The sequence below is a fragment of the Cydia amplana genome, chromosome 19 (assembly GCF_948474715.1).
Source record: "Cydia amplana chromosome 19, ilCydAmpl1.1, whole genome shotgun sequence".
In the NCBI taxonomy this organism is placed as follows: Eukaryota; Metazoa; Arthropoda; class Insecta; order Lepidoptera; family Tortricidae; genus Cydia; species Cydia amplana.
This window is the reverse complement of record NC_086087.1, coordinates 6,182,584-6,209,537: the sequence shown is the minus strand read 5'-3', so window position 1 is coordinate 6,209,537 and position 26,954 is coordinate 6,182,584.

Below are 26,954 nucleotides of genomic sequence, written 5' to 3'. Positions count from 1 at the left end.
CCCCGTATAATCCCCAAAGCCTGGCAAAGACGTGCTGAATAATAGCATGTATTACAACCTTAGGTGTCATTGTTCTTTACCTAATGAAATCTAACGACTCTCTTAGTCCAGTCACCAACTTATTCAACACCCTCGCCCTTAAAATACTCCGTATTTTCAACTGTAATTGTATTCAAATAAGGGTTATTTTAAAAAGAGATGGTTTTATAAAGTGGCTAAATAAAGTGGTGGAGTTATCATGAGAATAATGACTTATTGGAGGTCGTAGGATACATGAGGCGTGCCATTTTTTTAGGTAAATTGGGGTTAGGTTTTCATTTAATACGTGAGTCAGGAAGATACATTATATTCCTTGTTACGCGGGTCGACGGATTATTGGTAAGTAATATACTTACGTAATATAAAATTATAATTCGTTATATCTACTTTTGTTTTGCCTTTTAATATCAAGAGCGGCTAAAGATATTGTAAATAAGTTGACATTATGCGATATTTCCGGACCGATACGATTTTCTAATCTTCAAGAAAAGAGCATACTTACCAAAGGTACTTACTCATATCTTAAAAGCCGGCAACGCACTTGCAACGCCTCTGGTGTCTCCGGAGCCGAGAATGCCCGAAAGGATCAGGCCGCGTAGCCAACATGCCGATCGCTTACGCTCCGTAGCGATCGAAACGCAACTGTCACTGTCGCACTAATATGGAAGAGTGATAGAGACAAAGCGTTTCGTTGTTGAAGTGATAGCGATTGTCACTTTGTATAGGCCGGCAGTTTCGCTCCCCAGGTTCGATATTAAAACGAAACAAATTCAATTTTGTTTTCTTATATATGGTAGGCCGCTGCTAGAGGATACCACTTGGTCTAAAATATAATTTTATTGTTTTTCTTATATACCTACTAAGCAGTAAAACTTGACGATATATTCCCCCAATCGCAAACAAAATTACTCGTTGGAGCATTGCCAAATCCCATCAAAGTGAAAGTGATTCCCTGCGTGTCTTATGCGAGATTTCTCAGCTCCATACAAAAACAAGAAAGTAAATAAAAAACCGGCGAAGTGCGAGTCGGACTCGCGCACGGAGGGTTCCGCACCATCAACAAAAAATAGAGCAAAAACAACAAGCAAAAAAACAAGCAAAAAAACGGTCACCCATCCAAGTACGTACTGACCCCGCCCGACGTTGCTTAACTTCGGTCAAAAATCACGTTTGTTGTATGGGAGCCCCACTTAAATGTTTATTTTATTCTGTTTTTAGTATTTGTTGTTATAGCGGCAACAGTAATACATCATCAGTGAAAATTTCAACTGTTTAGCTATCACGGTTCGTGAGATACAGCCTGGTGACAGACGGACGGACGGACGGACGGACGGACGGACAGCGGAGTCTTAGTAATAGGGTCCCGTTTTTACCCTTTGGGTACGGAACCCTAAAAACAAGCAAAAAAACGGTCACCCATCCAAGTACTGACCCCGCCCGACGTTGCTTAACTTCGGTCAAAAATCACGTTTGTTGTATGGGAGCCCCACTTAAATCTTTATTTTATTCTGTTTTTAGTATTTGTTGTTATAGCGGCAACAGTAATACATCATCAGTGAAAATTTCAACTGTCTAGCTATCACGGTTCGTGAGATACAGCCTGGTGACAGACGGACGGACGGACGGACGGACGGACGGACGGACGGACGGACGGACGGACGGACGGAAGGACGGACAGCGGAGTCTTAGTAATAGGGTCCCGTTTTTACCCTTTGGGTACGGAACCCTAAAAACCAAGAAAGTAAATAAAAAAACTCGTATAGGTTTATGACTATAGCAAGAAAATCCATTTATATTGTTGAATCATTTATGCAGTGTACAGTCGCCTGCAATAATATGTTACTCTTCGAAGTCGGCAAAAATATGTGACACGCTCTTATGGCTCTACAAATAAGACCGTGTCAGATATTTTTGCGGCCTTCGTAGTCTAACATATGATTGCAGGTGACTGTACGCGATTTGACGTCTAGTCTTGAAAATTATTGTTTTTTCTGCCCAGAAACAACTGAAAGAAAACTGAATCGTGGTTTTCTTTTCAATTATATTATACTAGCGACCCGCCCCGGCTTCGCACGGGTTAACAAATTATACATAAACCTTCCTCTTGAATCACTCTATCTATTAAAAACAAGCAACAACGGTTGCACTCCGGGAGTGCCGATAGTGAAAACTCACCTCACTATGTTACCGACGCCCGGTAACACGATATGTTTAGCGGAGGTATTCTATTTATTTATTATATACTATTATCACTCTCAAATAAGATCACACTTTTTCATTGACATGTTTATTTACATACTGCCATGCCACGTCAAATTATTTGAACATACGAGTAGGTAAAGAGTCTTGATAAGGAGTCCGCAACATAAATGTCAAATAACATTGAGTTTTTCTTTATTGATTTAAATGCCATCTAAATTATGAGTGGCCATAATAAACCTTACGCCCCTTACGGTCACGTGATCGCCTTACGCTGTCTCGCGTTTCAGTTTTTCCCCACCTCAAAAAGTGCCCAGCGCCGCTAAAGAAGTTTTCACTTCTAAAACCGCATCAAAATCCGTTGAGTAGTTTTAAAGATCTAAACATACAGACAGACAGCGGGAAGCAACTTTGTTTTATACTATGTAGTGATATTTTCCAACCTGATAATATGCCCATATCCACGTATCCATATGCCCGTAAAATCACGGTTCAGTTTTTTTTCAGTTGTTCAAGATTTCCAGTAAAAAATCATTCCTTGCCCTTTTCTCGTTCATTCACTGCGTGATTCTTTTCTCCTATCTTTCAAAACCTCTTAAAAAAACGATAAAAAAGATAAAAGATAGTTTATTCAAGTAGGCATAATTATAAAATTAATATCACCCAGCATCACAAACTTTACTCACAAAGACATAAGGCTGTAATTCGTAGTTTTTCACATAGCAAGTAAGTGGTTTGGAAGATTTTTGGGGAGGTTTATGTTTATTTAGTGTTTGTGAAGCGTGGAATAAAATAAGGTGCTAGGTTTTCCGTCAGATCGCGTGCTTTAGATTCTTTTGTTATTAAAAAAACCGGCCAAGTGCGAGTCGGACTCGCCCATGAAGGGTTCCGTATTTAGGGGATTTATGACGTATTAAAAAAAACTACTTACTAGATCTCGTTCAAACCAATTTTTGGTGGAAGTTTGCATGGTAATGTACATCATATATTTTTTTTAGTTTTATCATCTCTTATTTTAGAAGTTACAGGGGGGGGGGGACATACATTTTACCCAAGTATATAAGTTTGACCGAGATCTAGTAAGTAGTTTTTTTTAAATACGTTATAAATCCCCTAAATACGGAACCCTTCATGGTCGAGGCCGACTCGCACTTGGCCGCTTTTAGGGTTCCGTAGCCAAATGGCAAAAAACGGAACCCTTATAGATTCGTCATGTCTGTATGTCTGAATGTCTGTCTGTCCGTCTGTCCGTCTGTCCGTCTGTCCGTCTGTCCGTCTGTCTGTCCGTCCGTATGTCACAGCCACTTTTCTCCGAAACTATAAGAACTATACTGTTGAAACTTGGTAAGTAGATGTATTCTGTGAACCGCATTAAGATTTTCACACAAAAATAGAAAAAAAAACAATAAATTTTTGGGGTTCCCCATATTTCGAACTGAAACTCAAAATTTTTTTTTTTCATCAAACCCATACGTGTGGGGTATCTATGGATAGGTCTTCAAAAATGATATTGAGGTTTCTAATATCATTTTTTTCTAAACTGAATAGTTTGCGCGAGAGACACTTCCAAAGTGGTAAAATGTGTGTCCCCCCCCTGTAACTTCTAAAATAAGAGAATGATAAAACTAAAAAAAATATATGATGTACATTACCATGTAAACTTCCACCGAAAATTGGTTTGAACGAGATCTAGCAAGTAGTTTTTTTTTTAATACGTCATAAATCGCCTAAATACGGAACCCTTCATGGGCGAGTCCGACTCGCACTTGGCCGCTTTTTTATTTTTATTACGTTGACTTGATGAAGAGTTCGTTGAAATGTTTTATTTAAAGAAATTTGACAAGCTTAAAGGGGTCGTGATTAACAATCCGCCGGACGGAATCGGCCTGTCAGTTTGAACAAAATTTTGACAGTTCCGAACAACTGACAGGCCGATACCGTCCGGAGGACTGTTAATCAGTGGGCCCCTTAAGAAGAAAGTGGAGGACCCGCGCGAAATAGTCTTTTCACACAAACGTAGTACTTTTTGCTATTCTGGATACTATCATTATACCTAATAAATAAAAAATGAAATAAAAACAAAAACTTAGCAGAGCTATGGTTAGGTACATGAAATTATGTAAAAATATTTTCCATAATGGCAATATCCAGAGAGGAAAATGGGGACAACGTTTGTATGTAGAAACGGCCGTCCCCTTTCCCCTTAAGATCTCTGGAGAACCCTGAAACCTTTGAATTTGTTTCAAGACGCAGGCAGCAGGTGTCAACCCTCGTCACTGTAATTCCATTGTGGGAACTAAGCAAGGCCACCCCTAAGGGTTGTTGTGCAGAGTAATTGAATCATGGGAACATCAGATTTTCATACATACATACTTATATGAATAGATATGGGTCACATAGATTTAGTTGTCTTTTCATGAAGAATAGCGAATAGTTGCCGAATATTCGTGGCATCTCTAGTATGAACCGTATACAATCGGACAATAAAGCTAAAGACTTGGTTACTAGATGCTACAATTTGAGTCTTATCTCTATAGTTTTTTTAAATTATTGTAATACGCAAAAACATAACTAAAAAACTGAAAATTATTTACATAGATACAGCTTTTACATCAGTACTGTTTTTGTTTGCACACTAGGCAATGCTTGTCCCGTAGAAGATAATGAATTAAGTATTAATATCTGGGAGAACGAGCTTTGCTCGGAAAACATTTAATAACTCAATAATGCGCGTTTTCCCAGAGATAAGACCTTGCTAGATCGATTTTTCGCCCCCGAAAACCCCCATATAGTAAACTTCATCGAAATCGTTAGAGCCGTTTCCGAGATCCTCGAAATATATATATAAATAAATAAACAAGAATTGCTCGTTTAGATAGATAAATATTAGATAGGTAGATAGATTGAAAAATAGATTAGATAAATGCTCTAACAATGATGACGGCTGCGTATTAACCATGTAGTGCTTTATTATATATGTTTCTAGGTAGGTAAGGTAAGGTAGGTAGGTAATAAGATCTATCAATCATACCTAAATTCAACAAAAAAAAATTTTTTTTCAAAGAAATGACCTTACTATGTCAGCTCTGTAAATAATAAGCCTCTTAAGTCATTACTTTCAAGAATCATTAATCCCACGTACAACGCTCCAACAATATTTTACTTTCGCAATGCTTTCATTGTTACGAGAAAAGCAACAATCCATAAAATCTCACGGGAATGCTTAAATAATTAGACTAAGTGTACAGCCTGAGTGGACGCTCGAGTTGGGCGTCCAGCTGGGCGGGGCGTGCGGTGCGGCGTGCATGTTAAACAAATGCAAACGTATAGGAGCGGCCTTAGAGCACGCTGCTCAAATCACTCGTGAGCCCCAGGGCCGGATTAACCCTAAGGCAGAGTAGGCAACTGCCTATGGGCCTCGCCTCGGCTAGGGGGCCCCAGCGGCCCCGCGCGCGCCAAAAAAAAAATGTGTTTGCCAAGTTTGGCATATGGCCAAAATTCATAAATAATTTTTTATGTTACCTACTTATACCTAATGTCCAATATCAGTTTCTCAGAGACACAATCATCAATTGATTATGTAAATTATGTTATTTTATAGCTTTTAAAGTCTGTAAATCGAGCTCGAATTTCAGGCTCCCGAGGGCCTAAAACCTCATTAACCTGTCGAATCCCACGATATGACGTCACCATAAGCGTTCTGGCTCATATATGAGCCGTGGGAGCTGATAGATTAATGAAACTTCGGCCCTCCGAGTAACTCTTGTATGACACATATATTATTGTTGAGTAACATTTGACGATTGGTTCTTATCAGAGCGCTGCTTTGATTCATTGATTTCAGAAGCTTAGCCTTTTGCCTCGCATGAAAGCTCACCTCGCTGGTTATAAGTACGCTTCGGGCTTGTTAAGTATGTGGAGATTGCTGAGCTCGACCTTCAGCCTCACTTTTTACCTCAATTTTTGGTTCGCCTACCAAATCTCTTCTTCAGCTTAGCTTTTGGCCTCGCTGCGCCAAGCTCGGCCTGCGGTCTCGCTTTTTAATACAATGGACATTGGTTGTCGTCAGTGATCTAGCTGAGCTTATCCTGAAGCAGCTTTCATGCGAGGTCAAAGCTCGCATGAAAGCTCACCTCACTGGGTAACTTCGGATTTTTAGGCCTTTTTAACACGCTTTCTCAATTTTTTCACAAAAAATTTCGCGCTCGCTGCGCTCGCGATTTTTATTGCTTTTCCGATTTACTCTGTACTTACATGTTAGTTTGACTGGTTAATGAAGAATCATTTAAACACATGTAAAATCTTTATTATTAGGTTAATTTTAATCATGTAGCTGATTATGGTCGGACAATCGCTGTTCAGCCTCGCAAAATATTTAACTACTTATTGAGAAAAAAGAGCTCTCCCCACACTGGACGCAAGGAGGAATTGGCAAAAACGGCGGCAACAACCTCGAGCAATCGTCGTACATTCGCGAACCGGCTGTGATCGTCAAGTTTACCCGGCGAATGTACAAAGACCATTTTCTTTCGGCGGTTCGTGCACGTAAAGGTATAACGACATCCTCTATCGGCCTCCACGGCCCGGCCGTGAACTTATATCTTGGCGACCATCTCACCCCGGCCAGCAAGTTATTACTCAAGCGAGCACGGGAACTCAAGAAAGACAATAAAATTGCATACCTATGGATTCGAGATTGCAAAATCCTCGCTCGGAAAACGGAAACTTCTAAAGTCTTGGTGATTGATGGGAAATTTGACTTTAACAAGATTAAGTGACTGTTCTTAGTGTTATTTTTCGTTGTTAGCGGTAAAAAAACTGTAAAATTAATTATACTTACTTTGCCATACAAATTGTTTAAATTCGCAACCTGCTTCTCTAATGAAACCGTTCTGTTATTTGTCCATAGAAAAAAACATGAATTTCTATCGTACTACTCACAAGTCTCACAACGCCAATCCTACTTTTTACATATCTCTGTTATAGCTATACAAAGTCATGTAATCTTTAATTTGTTTAATGTCAGTATCGGCTAATAATTTCGTAGGTTATTACCAAAACGTAAGGGGACTACGTACAAAGACACACAGTTTTTATTCTCGCGTTGCATTATCAAATTATGATTTTATCTGCATAGCTGAAAGTTGGTTAAATGCAAACTTCTATGATAGGGAAATATTCGATAACAGGTACATAGTTTATCGTTGCGATAGATCAGCTGGCGAGAGTGGCGCGGAGCGGGGCGGCGGGGTGGCGGTCGCCGTGCGCCGCGAGTACTTGCCGACGCAGCGGGACTGGCCGTGCCCCTCTCCTGCATCCTCCGAGTGCATATGGATAGCATTACCGTTATCTAAACATGGCGTTCAAGGACAAACGTTTCTAAATATTTGTTGTGTTTATATTCCGCACGGACCTCTTTATAGGGACGCATTAGAAAACTTTTTTGAAATTTGCAGTCACTTAATAATTGACAATCCTAATGACGTCTTCCTCATAACAGGCGATTTTAATATATCTGATGCGCTATGGGTTAAAGCTGATTGTTCCAAATTAAGCCTTGGTAACACTAATACTTTACCTTTACAATTGCTAAGTGAATTTTTATCTTTTTCAGGTTTAGACCAATATAACAATTGCACTAATATTAATCAACGTATATTAGATCTCGTTTTTTGCAATAAAAATTGCTCAGTAATAGCCAGCAGTGACCTCTTAACACCTGAAGATTTGCACCACAAGGCCCTACAAATTGAATTAAATATAGTTTACACACGTCCCCTCAAACCTGCTCCTACATTTGTTTATCTATATTATAAGGCAAATTTTAATGAAATAAATAATAACTTATGTAAAATTAACTGGACTGAACTTTTTTCTGGCCGCGCATTGGAGGACTGTGTACAAATTTTCTATAACCTTTTAAATGATTTAATAAGCAATTTTGTTCCAAGGGTCCCTCAACGTACTTCCTGCTCGAGGCCCCCGTGGTATACTAGGCCCCTTAGAAGACTGTTAAATGAAAAAAAGAAATATCATAAGCTGTGGAAGACTTATGGTAATCCTCTGGACTTAGATACTTATAAATTATTAAGAAAGAGAATCTCTAAATTGGAACCTGTATGTTACAGAAATTATATTAACCATACTGAAGCTAAAATCAACACTCACCCTAAATTTTTCTGGACATACATAAAATCAGTTTTCGCCAAAAGTGGCCTTCCACAGGTTATGCATTATAAGGGAATAACAGCCTCTAATGGTGCACAGATATGTGATTTATTTAATGAACATTTCCACTCCGTCTTTGAGATACCCAGCGATAGTTCTGTAGACCTAAATAATCTTGCTCCTGTAAATGACACTGTTTTCGACATGGACACCATTTTCATATCTGAAAATCTTGTCTCCAAATATCTTGAGCGCATTAATATTAATAAAGGTTCAGGTCCTGATGGGATTCCTCCTATCTTAATTAAAAATTGCTCTTCTAGCTTAGCAGTACCTATCAGTTTACTTTTCGAAAAGTCCATAAGGGAGGGGTGCGTACCATCTGTATGGAAACGGGCACTAGTTACACCGATACCAAAGGGAGAGCTTAGCGCCGATATAGAAAAGTATCGCCCAATATCGAAATTGTGTCAATTCGCTAAGATCCTTGAGAAAATAGTCACTGATCAACTTTCTTCTGCATTGCGTCGACATATCATTCCAAACCAACATGGTTTTCTCCGCGGTCGTAGTGTGGACTCGAATCTCTTATCTTATACAGAAACCATATTGGACGCGTTGGATAACAACTATCAGGTCGACGCAGTGTATACTGATTTTGCCAAGGCATTCGATAAGGTTTGTCATGAGCGCCTACTTTTGAAGCTCTGGCAATTCGGTATACACGGCGACTTGTTCCGCTGGATAAAATCGTATGTTGAGAATCGTTCACAAGCAGTTGCTGTGCAGGGACACACATCATATTACAGACCTATACCTTCCGGTGTACCGCAGGGATCACATTTGGGACCTTTATTATTTGTGCTGTATATTAATGATATCACAGATTGTATACAAAATTCAAACATGCTATTATACGCCGACGACACAAAGATATTTAGAGTTATTAAAAATATGGACGATTGTACTGCCTTGCAGAATGATCTAAACAATTTTCAGGCTTTTTGTACTTCAAATCACTTATTTTTAAATTCAGACAAATGCTTTATTATCAGCTTCAGTAGGAAGCGAACATCCATAAATAATAAGTACACACTCTGCAACAAAGAGCTGACTCGTGTTAACCAGATCCGTGACCTCGGCGTAATTATGGACTCAAAACTCACCTTCGTACCACACATAGATAACATATTAACTAAATCGTTTAAGCAATTGGGATTTATATTACGAGTAGGAAAGCCGTTTAATAAATTGTCAACTTATAAAGTACTATTTAACAGTTATGTCCGCAGTAGGTTAGAATTTGCTAGCGCCGTTTGGAATCCACTTTACAAAATCCACAGTGATAAAATAGAGAAGGTACAGAGAAAGTTTGTCAAGGCAATTGAGTATCGCACTGGACATAAATACATAGACTATACCACCTCCATGAAAAGACAAAATACTACTTTATTGAGTTCTCGTCGCGAACGTATTGATGTCTTGATCCTCTACAAAATTATTAATAACATCATCGATGCCCCTTCGTTAATACACTCTCTTTCTTTTAGAGTACCCCGGCGTTGTGAGCGAGCTTGTAGAAAAAAACCCCTCTTTCATATCCCCCGTAGTCGTACTTCATATGCAAAACACGGTTTCATTAGGAGAGCGTGCAGGCTTTATGATGAAAAGTTTCAAAATGTAGATATTTTTCTTGAAACACTATCTAATTTCAAACGATTATCTTTACAATGTATTCAACAGGCATTATAATTGTTAACTTTCAAGTTTTCTGGCACTGTTCATTAATACACCGTTTAAGTATGTTTGATTTATATAGATAATTCATAATTCTTATGTATTTTCATATTTTAATGTTCAGGTTTATATAATCCAATTAAGGAAACTGTAAGTCTACTACATTACTAAATGCTATTGTATCCAATGTAGCAATACGAGACTGTTTGTTTCTAAATAAATAAAAAAAAAAAAAACTAATATAAAAAACCTTTATGTTCACGCAAGAGCGAAAAAAACATTCGGCATGTTCGGATCGGCTCAACCGACACCGTGTTGAAATTAAAACCGCAAACTTACTTGCCTGTACTGAACAACTGAACTTATGTATGCAGAATTAACTGTACGGGGGCCCCGAGCATTGCACTGCCTAGGGGCCCCGACATGCTTAATCCGGCCCTGGTGAGCCCGACGCCACGCTGCACGCCCCGCCGAACGCTCCGCTTCGAGCGTCCACTCAGGCCTTACACTTAGCGAGTAGCCGAGTTTCCCATCCGTAATTAACTTACTGCAACGAGGATAAATCATTGGGGCTTGGAACACCTGTGTGTCATGAGTACAGTTAGCATCAATAGTAGGATAAAACAACAAGTCAAAAGTATCAGCCATCCTAGAATACTGTGTATATTGTGTGTTTCTTATGCGTATTTCTGCGGTTCGGCGGCGGTGGCGTCGCACCGCTGACATGTGGCCGGGCCCCAACAGAGATATATCTCGACAGTTACCGTTCAAGGATACCTACCTATCTGTAACGGTTTAATTGATCTTATGTTCCTAGCCGTATATGTATTTACCTGAGATTTACCTACGTAATTTTCAATCGTGTCTAACCTGTCAACAAAAAACAATATGGCGGAGAATGTTTGAAAGGTCACCGTATTTAAGAATTATTTCGCTTACATTTTATGTAAATCATGATCCTACGTGGTCGAAATAAAAATGATTAAATTTAATTTAAAATTTAGTTTTTTCTTAGCAAGTGTAATGAAAACCATTGTGTGTAACTCCAGCCTGCGGCTGTCGTGAATCTACAGACCTCGTTTTCAAAAATTTACTTACCCCCCTCGTTGCACAATGTACAAGCAAATCCCTTATGGCTCCTCTACACGATGGGCCAGCGCCGGCCACTCCAAGGGACGCATTTATGCGTTAGAGGGAGCAAGTGATATTGCTATCTCATTCTACCGCATGGCTGCGTCCCTTGGAGTGACCGGCGCTGGCCCATCGTGTAGAGGAGCCATTATGTCGTAGGATAAAAGCTAAACTCCCCCTTTTCCTGCTCCGTCGTTATAAGTATTTGAAAAATTCCGTGAATCGGTCGCGTGTAGAGATGGAATTTAATTTGGCGCGTCGTTGCGAGAAAACGAGGCTTATTTTGAGCACGCATGCGATTGTAGATCAGGAGTTAGGTCACTTTATTTTACATATTATTTTCACATTACACAACAAATCCTTAAAATAATTATTTTCAGAGAGATATTTTAAAAAAAGGTCTTAAAATTTAGAATGAACATTTACGAGCATATTATCTTAAATTTTGTTTAAATAAATAATATTATTTACACAAATTAACCTCATCCACAGTAAGCTCTATAAGGCTTATGTTGTAAATACTAGACGAGGTGTTAAAAGAACTGAAAAAGGCAGTGAAAGGTTTTCAGTTTGGAAGAAATACGAGATCAGACAGATCAAATAAATAGTTATTTATAATAAAGACGGGTTTTATATCCGCGAGATACTGTCACGGCGCGCTCGTAAGATTGCTGAGGTTACCTGCAATTGTTCAAAAGCATAAAGTGAAAAGCTATTATTAACACTAGCTCTTGTACTATGTAGGGATGGCATGGCAGGAAAATGAGCATTTCGGGGAACAATAAGGCGTCGACAGCATTAATTATCACATGTTACTTAATTCCTGCAACCGGCTCATGGTTAATTGAAATAACTAACTAGCTAACAAGTGTGTTGACATATCTGTATAGTTGGTCAAACCTATTTGTCAGTAAATAGGAACAAAAATACCTATTTGGGTCGTCAATAGCAATACAGTAAGTAAAACAAAGTATAAAATACTAAAAATCACTCACGTCATTGCTACTCACGTCACTTTTGACACTCACGTATCCGATCCATATCGTATCTTTAGCAAAATTTTGACGTATCTTAAAGTTCGAATCAGACCGTATTTCGTTTGACATTTTATTGTTCAAGTTTTGAGTCCCAGCCAAGCATGATGCTGCATAAGGCAATATTTTACGGCAAAATTCGCTTTATTTCCTGTGTCGGGATATTTATGAGTGTCATTCCATTTTGCGCCAACATTAAATTAACGGAGGCTGCAGTCAAATGAATAATATATTCCGCCGAGAAATACTCGAAAGCAATACGTGGCGCTGTCGGGGTCAGAGTAGAAGTAATCTAAAGTAATCCATTAAAAATTATTAACGTAGTACTGTAAAAAAAAATATGTTCTTGAAATACGCCGTACCGTCTTTGCTGCTCTGTTGGACTTATAGTTTGACTGGTAGAGAAAGTCCGCCTTCTGTAATTGTATAGTTTTCACTGTGCAATAAAGTTTAAATTAATTAATTTTAAATATGTGACATGCATAGCCGGTTACATTTGAAATGCGGTCGCAGCATTACGGCTGCAGCGTTGATGCAAGCCATGTCACTGTCAGTTTCCGCTCCTTGCTAAAATGAGTGACAGATTGATTGTTCTTATTGCCACAGCGACAGCAAAGTACTTAACTAATTACAAGTGTAGTGAATAATCCTTTACCATCGTATTTTCACGGAAACGCACCACGTATTATGCTATTTCAATCAGTGTTAGTACAACAAGTACTGAGGTTGACTTGAGGGGGACTAGAGGCTTAGGTTGAGCAAGACAAATACGAACTCTTCCGAGAAAATACGATGGCAAAGGATTATTCACTACAACTGTACACTGCTGCAGCCGCCATCATCCGAAAGTAGCCTTTAGTGGGACGAGCAGTCGTATACTTCGTATTATAGTCAAATAATGTATGTAATGCCTAGTCTGAATGTTTTAAAAATAGAATACTTTTATTTTCCCTATACTGTGGTGTACCATATAAATTAGCAATCGAGTACTATACGTCAAAGTTGGATCGTTTGTGACTAAAGTATACTAGGTATAAGTGATATGATATTTATTTATTCCATAATATTACATTGCATTGTAAATGAATGCCTATGTCAATATATAAAAAATAATATTATGATTCATGAAATCATCTCACAACATATCTTAACACATATTTTACCAGTACATACCTATACCTACAAACACATCACTACTACACACACATTTTTAAGTTATCAATTTTTTTCCATAACAAGCCTTACTACAACTTTGAGCTAAGTAAAAGTATACATATGAGTGACTTGCAATTATTAGAAATATTGATCAAGTTCAGGTGCCGAATGAATTAATAAGCGGAGAGACAGCCACGTGGCCCTACCACGGGACACGATACCGTCTAAACACAAAAAGGCACTTTAATACCTACTGGCGTGTGACTTAGGACCCTTTTCCACAATTAATTAGTAATGAGTATTGATTGCTAATATATTTGCGGCGTTCTATTGTTATAAGTTATAACAGTTATATGACTTGAAAAGAAACTTAATTTACGTAATTTTAGCTACGTTAGTTTTGAAAGTATTTTACGTTATGGAATTTAACTCCGTTGCAAATTATTCTGTAAATAGGTATGTAACTACAGAATAGTTATGCGTGGCATAATAAATTAAAATTGTGTTCTACTAGTTACTGTCTTCTAGCATCCAAAATTGTGTGTTTTATCTTATTATTGACTTAACCTGAATACGAATCACGAGATAATTACATTATAAATAATATTACAGCTTAAAATATATATGTCGATTCGGACACCTGTCTGCTGTAAAAATAAAGGATGACTCACGTCTCACGTTAGACCGGGCCGTAGCCGGGCCGGAGCTTTCGGAGCTTTGTTTTCTATGGAAAGCACCACCCGAGCCGTCATAGAAAATGACATGTCAGACGCCTCGGCTCGGGCACGGTCCGTTCTAGCATCAGTCATCCTTAAAGTTGCTAGTTTAAAAAAAATCTCAAAACATTTATTTTCCTCACAGCTCATTTAAAAATTACGTTACAAAAATAACGAGACGAAGTGTTCAAAGAGACTTGCGTCCTGAGGGAACAGGGAACAGTAATGAGTGCCGAGCTCTGTAAAGACGCCCAAGTTCTTTTATGTGAGACGTTTTGATACTTGGAACTTTTGTTTCATTTTAACGATACGAGTGTTGGAGTAAACATTGTAAGCAGAGAACAATGAATACGGTCACATTGGTGAACATTGCAATTGCAACACCTAGTTTTATTTATTATTACATATTTAATTATTAAGATACAATATTTGTATAAAATGACTAAGAATATGTGAGTTAACCTTTTGGACGCCAATGACCGATATATCCGCACCGTAGGTTCAACGCCAAAGACCGATTAATGGGTCACAGACCACAGAGCAACATTGACCTACGTACATAAAGTTCAACTTCAGTTTTGACACTTCAATGATGTGGCGTCTGAGTGACAGCTTTTGTGTTTGACACGGCGTGGAAAAGGCTAAACCGTTAAACTTGCATAAAAAAAGTGATTTTACAATAATTTAAACTAGAGAGGTATGCTAAACAAGACATAAATATGAGTTATTTTGATTCAAAAGAGTTGAGTAAACAGAGCCATAAGGGACTGTTACAATCTCTGCATCGACTCTTTGAATAATGCGTTTGGTTTGAACTGTGCTTCTATAATTTGTTTTCAGAAACTTTCGTAACAATGGAAATGTAGCAACTTCTAAGAATGTCTGAACATATTGTCACTATTCCATTAGGACCTTAAGGGGCCCACTTGTTAACAGTCCGCCGGATGATATCGGCCTGGTAGTTAGAACAAAAAGTTGACAGTTCCGAACAACTGACAGGCCGATATCGTCCGGCGGACTGGTAATCAGTGGGCCCCTTAAAAAGATTGGAAACACACAATACCATGTTTTACGGTAGCTCAGCTAATTATATACCTACTCTATAGATACAAAAAGTTGTATCTCATTGGCGGAATGACTGTCTCGTCGTTTGGTTTGTTTAACATTCATTTGATGTTCTAATGGATATAGACTATAGGGAAAAATTGTTGTTTTATTTATTAATAAGCTTTTATCTACTTGTATTTCAAAGGTATATTTGAAATTTGATTGTAATTCCTTTGTACTTAAGTGTAATAAAGTAATTTTTTGAAGCACGCCACTCAATCTTATGATGCTCGTAATACTTATTAACAAGGCAGGTAAATAAATTTGGATTTAGATCGTAACAAGCATACCTATTACTAGTAGACACACTACTTTGAAAAAAATTCAAAACGGAAATGTAAAACATCAATTGTTGAAAAATTTCGTTGTTTGAAACTGGCAGGCGTATCCTAAATTTTATTATAGGATATGAATTCGATCTGGATTAGATAGCTACTTCAATGTATAAAATCCTGCTATAAGCGTTCAGTGTTGCTCGAGACAACTGCAAATCCTTTGAAAGCCGGATATTGGAAACTTCTTGATCAACTGACTCGAGTGCGCTAGAACTTGGCCTGCGCGCTGCCAAGTGCCACATTAAGCTGGTAACGATAGATACCTAGTATTAGTGAAACCTCAACTGTAAAACACTGAACCCTCTATGAATTTAGCACACATGAGCGACCCGAAGGGTTTAATGATACATATGGTGCAAATTAAACCGCCTGAGGACTGGGTTCGGTAACTGTTCGTACATTTGGCACATGGGGATGGAGCGCGTCAGTGTGAAAATGCGGAACAGACTATACACCATATTGTGTTCGAGTGCCCCATCACCAAATACAACGGACCCGCTGAATATTTCAAAAACTTAACGAGGAATGCGAGTTCATATCTGCATGATTGTACATTTTGAATACTTCCTGTAATATGTATCGCTTCGAGAAAAGGATGGTACGGCCGTGTCTCTTTGTTTTGCTCGACTTGGCGGGGGCACTGCCGTGCCCCCAAATTTCTAACCAGTCCAGTGTGTAATCGCCATACGATAAATAAATAAGAAACCACATGGACTCTCTCATCTGGAACATATATCATACGTCTCTATAATAAAATGGACTACTATCGTGATTGAATAGGTGCTCCCATTTCCGATATTGCGTCGCCATCAGCGGAATAAAATGTGACGTTATCTATGAAAAGGGACCTTATTGTCGATGGTGCTTACGCCATTATGAACGATGCTCCGATATAAATACAATGCCGCGCGACGCTGTGCGGCGTAAGCGCCATCGACAATAAGGTCCCTTTTCATAGATAATTCCCCAAATAGCAAGCGAGCAAAACATCGCGCAGTGTGCCAAGATAGATGGATGGCAAAACTGTATCTTTACGGGGATATTTGTACAGGTTAACTAATGTTGTCTATGATATAGAGTTGTGCTGTTCTCGAGAACGTTCTCGGTATGGGGAATGTTCTTGTTCGAGAATGACTCTCACACATTCCCGAGAACGGTACGACTCTTCAGACATACTCTCACGGGTGATTAAGGAGGCCATAATAATTAACTTTTAATCCATACCATAGTAAAAGCTGTCGTTAAGTTAACCCCATGGTCAATTTCGAAGTAAAGACAAAAACAAATTATACGTTTCATAGAAAATATCGATATAATTATTAAGATTTGTCTACATAGAACAGTTGTTTTTCTTTTAACTATTTCGTGGTTGGCCCCATATTAAACCGACCGAAATGATCCAATAATAACAACAGCTTGAACAAAGTTTTGTATCGAGCGAGCACTTAAAATTGCTTATTACCTCTAGAAGTCTACAGTATGGCCGGTCATAACAGGAACACCCGTATAGAGTTTTATTTAAAGCTTTTATATATATTATGATTATTCTCCCGTATATAGGTAGAGTTTCACTGTGCTATGTTAAAATGAAGAATTAAGCGATGATGCTCATGATAATTAGAAATCAAATCGGGTGGTGTGAGAGAGATGCACTGAGAATTAGTCTAACTAAACTTCTGTAGCCGCTTTCAGCCTAGACATTCTACGATGTAATTTAGTTACAACTTCCCCTGGACCGTAATGTTTTGAACTCGTAACTTAATTATACAGTGCAGTGACCATGTTGTCGAACTAGTCTATAACTATTAGTTGTTTTTAGCAGCGTTAGTGTAAGGCGTGAGTGGACGCTCGGAGCGGAGCGTTCGGCGGGGCGTGCAGCGGGGCGGCGGGCTCACAAGTGATTTGAGCAGCGTGCACTAAGGCCGCTCCTATACGCTTGCACTTGTTTAACATGCACGCCGCACGCCCCGCCCCGCTGCACGCCCAACTCGAGCGTCCACTCAGACCTTACACTTAATTTTGTTATAAAGTAACTAATTAAAGGCATAAATGGAACTATAGGCAGTATGATTTCGTTCGTTAGTCATGGCTCTACGGAGCATTTAGCTACAAACCGGGAAGATAGTGCTACAAGCTACAACGAGAGGAACTTCATAAGTCGATATTAAACTTTCGTGAGACATATTTTAAACTGTTTAGGTTTAGACGACAACTAAAAACTCGTGTGAGTGAAACTGTTGTCGTCTAAATAACTTCATGAGTATATATAATAACGTTATTTTAGGTTTATTTGTAATGTTTACAGTTGATTTTTTGGTAAGTATTTTTCAATTTTGTAATCTTACGCTTGCTCGAGAATCTGGGGGCACGGCAGTGCCCCGCCAATTCGAGCAAAACAAAGAGGCACGGCCGTACCATCCTTTTCTCGAAGCGATTCAGGCCATTTTCGACGTCCTGTAATTTTGTGCTGGCTGAAGCTAGAACCCTGAATTTTCAGTGACATATAGGGCTTAAAATGTTTTAGATATATTCTCAAAAACATTAAATCGGAACTTGTAGTTTAAGAATTATTGTAGGTACGTCAAAGTTCCTTAATTTCGACAAAAACCCCTCCTCGAGGCGACCTCTTTATAATTCCATTCTTATCTGCCATTACTTTTAGTAGGCGTAAAAATGGCAAAAGGCACGTAATCGGCTATCAGAAGACACGTGCTCCACTTTACTGCAGATATACGTCCCGATAAAACTGCGAACACTTTTATAACCCGAAGCCCAATTCGAAATTACATTTTGACATCAAAATTAACTCAGTTTGTTTTATAACCCGCGTGTGAATTTAGCTCGTACTTGATCGTACATGTAATGCCGCAAGCGAGACATACGATACGAGTGAATGAGAACAGAATGAAATCATTTTGATATCGGAATGTAAGCTCGAATTGATCTCCTAAACGGGCGCGTGTGAGAATTTAGATTGCATTCGAATAGTCATTCAATTGTTTTCCTTATTCTCGCGTCATAAAGTACTAGTTGTGGTTAAAGAATTTTATTGATCTCAAAAATATCTAAATAGATCTCTATAGTTCAAACTGGTATTCTAATAACACATATGTACGTTGTTTTGGGCGTTGGGGCAGAGTAATAGGCTGAATATTTACTGTTTTTAAAGGATTAGGATTTTTTTGACACGAAAAAAAGGGATTCGCGTACAACTGTGATCTTGAACTCGTCGGTCCAACATATCCCACATATGATTATGTACTATTTTGTTTAATGGTAATTTTTAAACTGTAGAGTCAGTGTATGTGGAAATGTGTGGAAATCTAATGCGATCTATAAATGGCGCTTAGTAAATAATACCTAAAAAGTTAAAGACAAATAATTGTATGGAGAAAATAAACATATTGACAGTTTCCTGTAAAGTGTTTGTATCAGCCAGCAGTCCGTTTACCGTTAAATAATCTGCTCGGGAATTTCCCAAAACTGAGTAAGTTTTTGGACATTCACTTTTCTGTATTGTATTTTACTCGTGATTCGGTATATATCTGGAAGCAAGGCAGTTGCACCGCTAAGCACCACTTGCACCATCCCACTAACCCGGGGTTAACCGGTTAAACCGTTTACTCAGTGTCAAATTGTACTGGTAACCATGGTAGCTCCAGGTTAGTGAATGGTGCAAGTTGCCCTAAGGCGCAACTTGGGAACTTTTCTTAAGGTGGTTCGACTAGGTTACTCAAAGCTTAACCCTCGCTAGATGGTGCCACTTTCGCAAAATTTCATATTTTATTTTTTTATGGAATGGTCTTGGTATTTGTATACTTAAAAGTATGTTTAGCGAACTCTTTAAGTAAATATTGAACTATTAAAATAAACATTGAATACTTCATTGTGCAAAAACCACCCTTTAAAGTCGACGGAGTGTTGCTGTCATGCTTTTTCCTACTATAACTCACACATGCAAACAGTGTTTCCGTGATGCTTATAGTAGACAATTTCACACAACGTAAGTATACTGCAATGGCGTTACGGTATGTTCGTGGAAATACGTGCAAGAGGATTGGATTGGGATTGGATACATTTGTGACGCACACATACGTAAAATTGATGAAAAGTTAACTATGATTTTTGCATGATTTCTGTATGAAACATTGTTTTCCTATTCATTTAGCGAAAATGAATATTCGAAAGAAGATAAATGCGGAAATATTTATGTAGTAATAGTGTGTAGTTACTTAATGAAAGTCAATTGAATTTTGTATGAAAATCGAACCACCTTAACCACATTTAAAATCCCCACATTGAGTCAGAGTCACGCCCGAAGCACATTCAGCACATAAAATAAGCTAAACGGTCCGCTGACCCTTTCCTTTGTTCCACGCGGGTACGAACTTACTTAAAAATAATAGTATTTTGTTGACCGTCTTATGGAAGGGTGAAAGCAATGAGATGATAGTGGAAAACAAAAGCAAAATAAGTATATAAATCAATATTATAGGACATTCTTACACACGTGGACTTAGTCCCACAGAAGACCAATTATCACTTTTCACGGCACAGCCTCTTTGAAAATAATGTGACAATAAGGGCTGACTCACGTTAGAAACACTTCGTTTTTTATGACGAGTGATGAAGATCACGTGATGCTTTCTTTAGAAACTGAAGCGTTAGACGCCTCGACTCAGAACCGGACCGTTCTAGAGTGAGTCATCCCTTAAGTAAAGAAAATTAGCATGTTGATAAGTAATTCTATACAGTAGGTAAAATCAAATTTCTACCTAACAGTATCTCTATTTCTTCGAAATAAAAACATTGTCATCTAATTAAAACTGATGTGATCATGCTTTGTTTACACTATTTTGAAACAAAACCACTAATCTCTAATCTAAACGACCATTATCGGAACTAAACAAGTCGTCTAATTGCTTACACGTAATCGAATCAATGTTACCAGGAGTTCATCAAGCCTAAGGCGTGTGGTTAATTCACGCGGGTGTTAAATAGGCCGGGAGCCCAGCGCCGTTAAAGGTGGAATCACATCTGTCAGCATCGAGCCGCATTTTATATATGAGAAAACGCTCGTTAGTATGAAGATGCGTACGCTGCGTACGCATCGGAAAGCTGAAAGCATGCGTACGCATCTTCATACTAACGAGCAATTTCTCATATATAAAATGCGGCTCGATGCTGACAGATGTGATTCCACCCTAACACTACGTTATCCTGTAAGCCTAGCCTAGCACATGATTGGCGCGACAGTATCTCGCGGCGAGATAGACTACCTGTCTTTTCTAACTATCTTAAGAGGGACGGGTATATAGTCTATCTCGCCACCAGATACTGTAGCGCCAATCATGTGCTAGCCCGGCTGTATCGAAAAGAGAGTAATTTGGAGTGGTCTAGGAGAAAGGAGAGTACATAATAAAAATGTTATTTTATAGGGCAAGTTAAGAGAAGAGCACTGTTTTTTGTTGAACAAGAAGATATTTCACTGAGTTACTTGAAAAAACATTACTCACGCCACATTTGTGTGACGGCAGAAATACTCTTAATTTATTTAAACGACATATTATAATAGGCAATGTGTTACCAAACTGACACTTGAGTGCAAAGTAGCATTTTGTTTTTACTCTTAATTCTACCCTAAAAAAACTACCACCAAGAGAAATCATCTTATACCAATTTACTTTTCTGTAAGTACCAATGAGGTTCCCGAATATGCGCTGGGGTGCTTGAGTATAACCACGGCCCGTCACGTATTCCTCACCGCCGCCCACAGCCGGCCTGCGTGTTGCGAATAACAACCCGTAAAAGTAACGGATTTGACGGTCTAAGACAGCGTACAATCCAAGTACAATCCATCAACATGTTGCCAAAATAACCAAAATGGCAAAAAGTTAATCCGCCCCTGTCTCCCTTGATGCATTATTCATGTCTTTCACAAAAACATGCCTGAAAATCATGACAGTACTGTTTCCTACTAACGTATATTAAATTTGCCTTCATAACAACATCGTGTAAAAGGATTTCAAATTAAAAAGGAGATGTCAGAACCAGGGGGGCGAAACTGATCATTTCGAGCTTTCACGGCTCCGTTCGGTTCAGCATTGCTCCGAGCAATTATTAGTGTTGGCACAACTTGACGAACCTTTGTGTGTACGACCACTGATAAGATAATGACTTGAATTTTGACAACCCTAAACAGCCGAAAGAGATCGCCATACATTAGAAAGGGATAGCCATACATTAGAAAGGGACAGCATGCTTCGTCCCTGAATCGCTGTCAAACTTCGGTGTTGTAAGAAGTTTCTGTTCTGGTAGTACTATTACTTATTCTGTGTTAGAACTACAAAACATACTGCTCAAAATAGGCCTCCTTCGTAGATCTCCACAACTACCACTGGTCCGCTTCACTCTTCCAGCGGTTTTACTACTATCGTATCAGCCTACCTTGTTTGGGCTCTTTTCCGGGACATTAAGGTCTTTTATAAGTTCATTAATTGTTGCTCAAGAACCTTCCTGCCCAAGAATTCAACCTATGGCAAATAGTTTATTTCTATTCGAAACTATACCTAGTCAAGCAAATCTTGTCAGTAGAAAAAGGCGGCAAATGTGAAAAATCGCTGGTTAGCAACACTACGTTTCAATTGTTCGAAAATCGCGTGCCATTTATATCTTATCTGTGGAACTGTTTTGTTTACATTTCATAATTGTTCAATGTACATTGCTGCTTTTTGTTCGTTTCCTGGGGATACCATACTTTAGTTTGCTTTACATTGCTACTGACATATCCAGCTTGACAGACTATAAATTATTTTTCAATACTTACTCTCGTAACTTGCGACCTCGTGCGAGTATGCGGCTTAGACGTGTGAAAAGCTACGTAATCACCTTTTTAAGCTGCTTAACCAGAAATAAAATCAAGATACCCTACTCGGGAAAGTTTCCCGAATCAGAGACAAGTAAATATAAAGGAATGATATTCTCCACACAACGCACACACAGTCTCATCATTGCCGTAAATGGCGCTTCGTATTATTTCTTGAAGATTCTTTATTAGTCCTTGAAGGTTCTTTATTATTATTTCAAGATTCTTTTATTTTAGTGGTGTGCTTGTAACAGTGGCAAGCGTTTTGAAGTTAAAAATAGCAGAGAAAGTCCAGCTATTTCCAGAACGCCATGATGATGCAGTACATACCGGGCAATCGCTGCAAGTATTTCCCTGGTAGAAAATCCTTGATACGAATGAAAATATGTTCGGCAATAATAGATTCAAGGTGGGTATATTTAAAATAATTTTAAAATTACGATGCAATGCAGATTATTAGTCTTCTACGTTTACTTACCCGACTCATACTATAATTAAAGATTCAACGTGGTTGGAACTTGGGCACATTCTGCCTGACGAAAGTTTAGCTCAGAGATAACACAAGTCTCCAAGTAGATTAAGTTTGAGTGTAGTTTGATGGGACACAGTTCTTGGGGAGAAAGCGACAGACAGGAACTTTGGCTATTACCGAGTCTTCTTTGGCGACTGGCGACAGAATCATGGCAGATTTTTCATATATCGGAAAACGATAGGTGCCTACAAGACAGGCTACACATTCTACACAACAGCCTTTTGGTAGCAGAAAAAATAGTATACAACAGAGTAGTACAGTCAGCATCAATAATAGCGGATGAAACATTTTTGATCTGTGGGCCTAGCCAAGGTGACAATAGCTATCTTGATAGAGAGACACAAAGCGTTTCGTTGTCGAAGCGATAGCGATTGTCACCTTGGCTAGGCCGGGTGATCCGCTACTTTTTATTTATGCTGACTTTACCTAAAGAAAGTACTAGAATCCTACTTCTAAGTTATACACAAAAATAACATTAGGTAACATACCAATCCCAAACGCTATTTTAAGGTACAAGATGCACAAAAGACAAGACAAATTGTTATTTATAGAACATCACTCTAAGAAAATGGCGAGAGAATACCCGTTTTCTGGGCAATTTTTCTTCCACAGGCAATTTTGCGGGCTACATTTCCGCACCTTCTTTCATATGTAACGAAACATCATGTTTGGGGCTTACCTTGCGTACGGTGTGCAAAGACATTGAGTACCTTCTGCTTTTACGTGACATTTCACTAAGAAATCAAAAAGTCATGGAAATTCCTTCAATTTTTATTCCTTGAATATTGAATATTGGAGAAGGTAGAGAGAGGGTAATAGAGAGTACTCTCTCCAGGCGAGTGTTATGCCTGGGGACCGAAGTCCGCTGAGAGTTAGTCAGAAGGAGTATATATAGTAAGTGACATTTGAAACTCCGTAAGTGCGATGTAGGTTTCTACCTCACTAACGCCATCTGTTAAAATTATGTGGCAAGTCGTTGACAGTGACAGCTGGAGGAGACTCCACAGAATTTTTATTTTTGAGAGTCAAATTCCGATTAAACAATTTGTTTCAGTTCTTCTTCTTCTTCTGAGCCGGGATAGGAAATACCCATGTCTCTTGGGGTCATACCTCCTCGTCCGTAAACGCCATTCTAGACGTTTCTGTGTCATCTCTGGTTTTAAATCCGTCGTCTTCATGTCTTTGGATATGATCCCATCCAGGTAGTCGGTCGGCGTCCTGGGCCATTCTTAGCATTTTAGGGTTCCGTACCCAAAGGGTAAAAACGGGACCCTATTACTAAGACTCCGCTGTCCGTCCGTCCGTCCGTCACCAGGCTGTATCTCACGAACCGTGATAGCTAGACAGTTGAAATTTTCATAGATTATGTATTTGTGTTGCCGCTATAACAACAAATACTAAAAACAGAATAAAATAAAAATTTAAGTGGGGCTCCCATACAACAAACGTGATTTATGACCGAAGTTAAGCAACGTCGGGCGGGGTTAGTACTTGGATGGGTGACCGTGTTTTTGCTTGTTTTGCTCTATTTTTTGTTGATGGTGCGGAACCCTCCGTGCGCGAGTCCGACTCGCACTTGGCCGGTTTTTTAGCCAAATTTGTTTCCGCCAATCACCAAGAAGATCATTAAGGTTACCAAAACCAGTTCAAAACCAACCAAACCAATCCAACAAATTGTTGGTTTAGAATCGATCTCCTGATGTAATTAGGGTTTGCTCCCGGGAAATACCGGTACCGAAAGTACCGGGAATTCCCGGGATTTAGAGCCAAGCAAAGAACCGGGATTTCAAAATTAAAATCCCGGTACTCCCGGTATTTTCGGGACTAAAATTTCCGGTACAATATTTTACTGCTTTCGGTTACTTAGCATGAAATATCATGTTTTATAAAGAAAATAAAGATATGTTATCAATCTAAGGCTGATGGTAATACTTTTACGGCTGACCACTACATTAAAATAAATTTAAAAAAAGTCAATGAGTTTGACAATGCCGACAATATAAAATTGCGTATTTTGATACTTTAAGTTAAGGGCATAAATGTTTGTACGATAAATAATTTTACACGAACAATTAATTATTTCATATTTGTATACTAACTAGAAGCAAAAATAGAGACAATTTTGTAATTAATAAAATACTACTTTTAATTCAAATTCAAACACGGTATAAGAAACTCACATATGATAATGATATTTTAAATGAATTAATAATTCTGGCTGAATAATTTCTTGATTTGTCGTATTGATAGTTCTGTTATTATATGTTTGAAGGTCCACAGCCCATTTTGAACGCATGCCAATCAACAAAGATAGTAAAAATATCATGTAGTTTAGGAAAATAAAAACTTATTATATTAATGATTGTGTGACTTAAAGACACATATTATGGTACAAAAGAAGTGTGTACCTTCACTGTGCTACTTTTTTATTGTTTTAAGAAAGATTCGTGGTCGTTTTACGCTTTTTTTTAATGAAAATTGATGTGAAAACTGATTTTTGAAAGCAGTCCCGAAAGTACCGAAAATACCGGGAAATCCCGGTTCCATTTTTGCCCGGTACCGAAAATCCCGGTTCTTTTAAACAGTGCCGGTTCTGCAATCCCTAGATGTAATCGTTATCTGTTCGTTTGATTTTGAATTTTATAAATATTAAACGTGTCTTCCCTTTGATGTCTATTGAAAATTCCTTTTTTATTTGAAAACAATTTTTTGTCATTCCCGTATAAAAAATACAATGGCGTTCCGGGTATTTCTATTATTATCTTATTGAATGGCAGATTCTTGTATAGTCTGTCTGTACAAAACAGATTTTCAAGCAACACGTTTTATTCATAATTATATTAAAATTAAATAAGTATTTAATCGCTTTTCAGTAAAGAAAATCATCTAGAGAAGAGCAATTAATCACCATTCTCTGATTTGAAGGATCTCTCCTCTGAGTTGGAAGGTCAGATGGCAGTCGCATTAATAAAAACTATTTAAATAAAGTGCGGTAGATAAGAAACTGTGCACCACCACTAAGAAGGTAAACATTATATTATTAACTAGAGCCCGTACCATGAGTCACTGACAGTGTCAAAACTGACATATACGCTATCGAGAACGTAATTTACTTTCTATACATCTCGCTTGCATAGCATTATTATGCGAGTTCGAGCGAGATGCATATAAAGTAAATTACGTTCTCTATGGCGTTTATATCAGTGCCAAACTGGTGGTAGCCACATAGTTTCAATGCCAAAAATAAATTACCTACTACATGCCTACTACTAGAAAATCACTGACCATCTTCTTTACTAGTCACCTAAGTTAATTGTCAATTAAATATTGAAAATAACTGTGTTATTATTGGGATCGCAACCAGAAAAACGCTTATCACTACATAGTATAAAAAACAAAGTCGCTTCTCGCTGTCTGTCTGTCTCTATGTATGGTTAGATCTTTAAAACTACGCAACAGATTTTGAAGTTTTTTTTAAATGATAGAGTGATTCAAGAGGAAGGTTTATGTATAATTTGTCAACCCGTGCGAAGCCGGGGCGGCTCGCTAGTTGTAAGATAAAATAACGAATACATCGTACATCTCGTTTAATTTTTTTGCAACCAGTCCCGCTTATCCGTTTTTCCGCAACATACAGCATTATGAAGTGGAATATATTACGCCGACATATCTCTAAGGGGTATAACACGTTACGCGTAATGCACAGTATTGCGAGTTTATTTACCTTAATATGTATAATATTTTTTTCATCACACTTGCTCGGAAACTTAGTACATTCAAGGAGTAAATCCATATTACTTTCAGTCAGTGCCGTAATCAGTTTAGAATATGTGAAACAGTCATCTGAAACTTCCGAATCCTGCGAAATTTCCACAAGGTAAAACTTAGGAAGCTTCTCGTAGGTATTTTTGTATGGGCATCGAAATTCTCCATTTT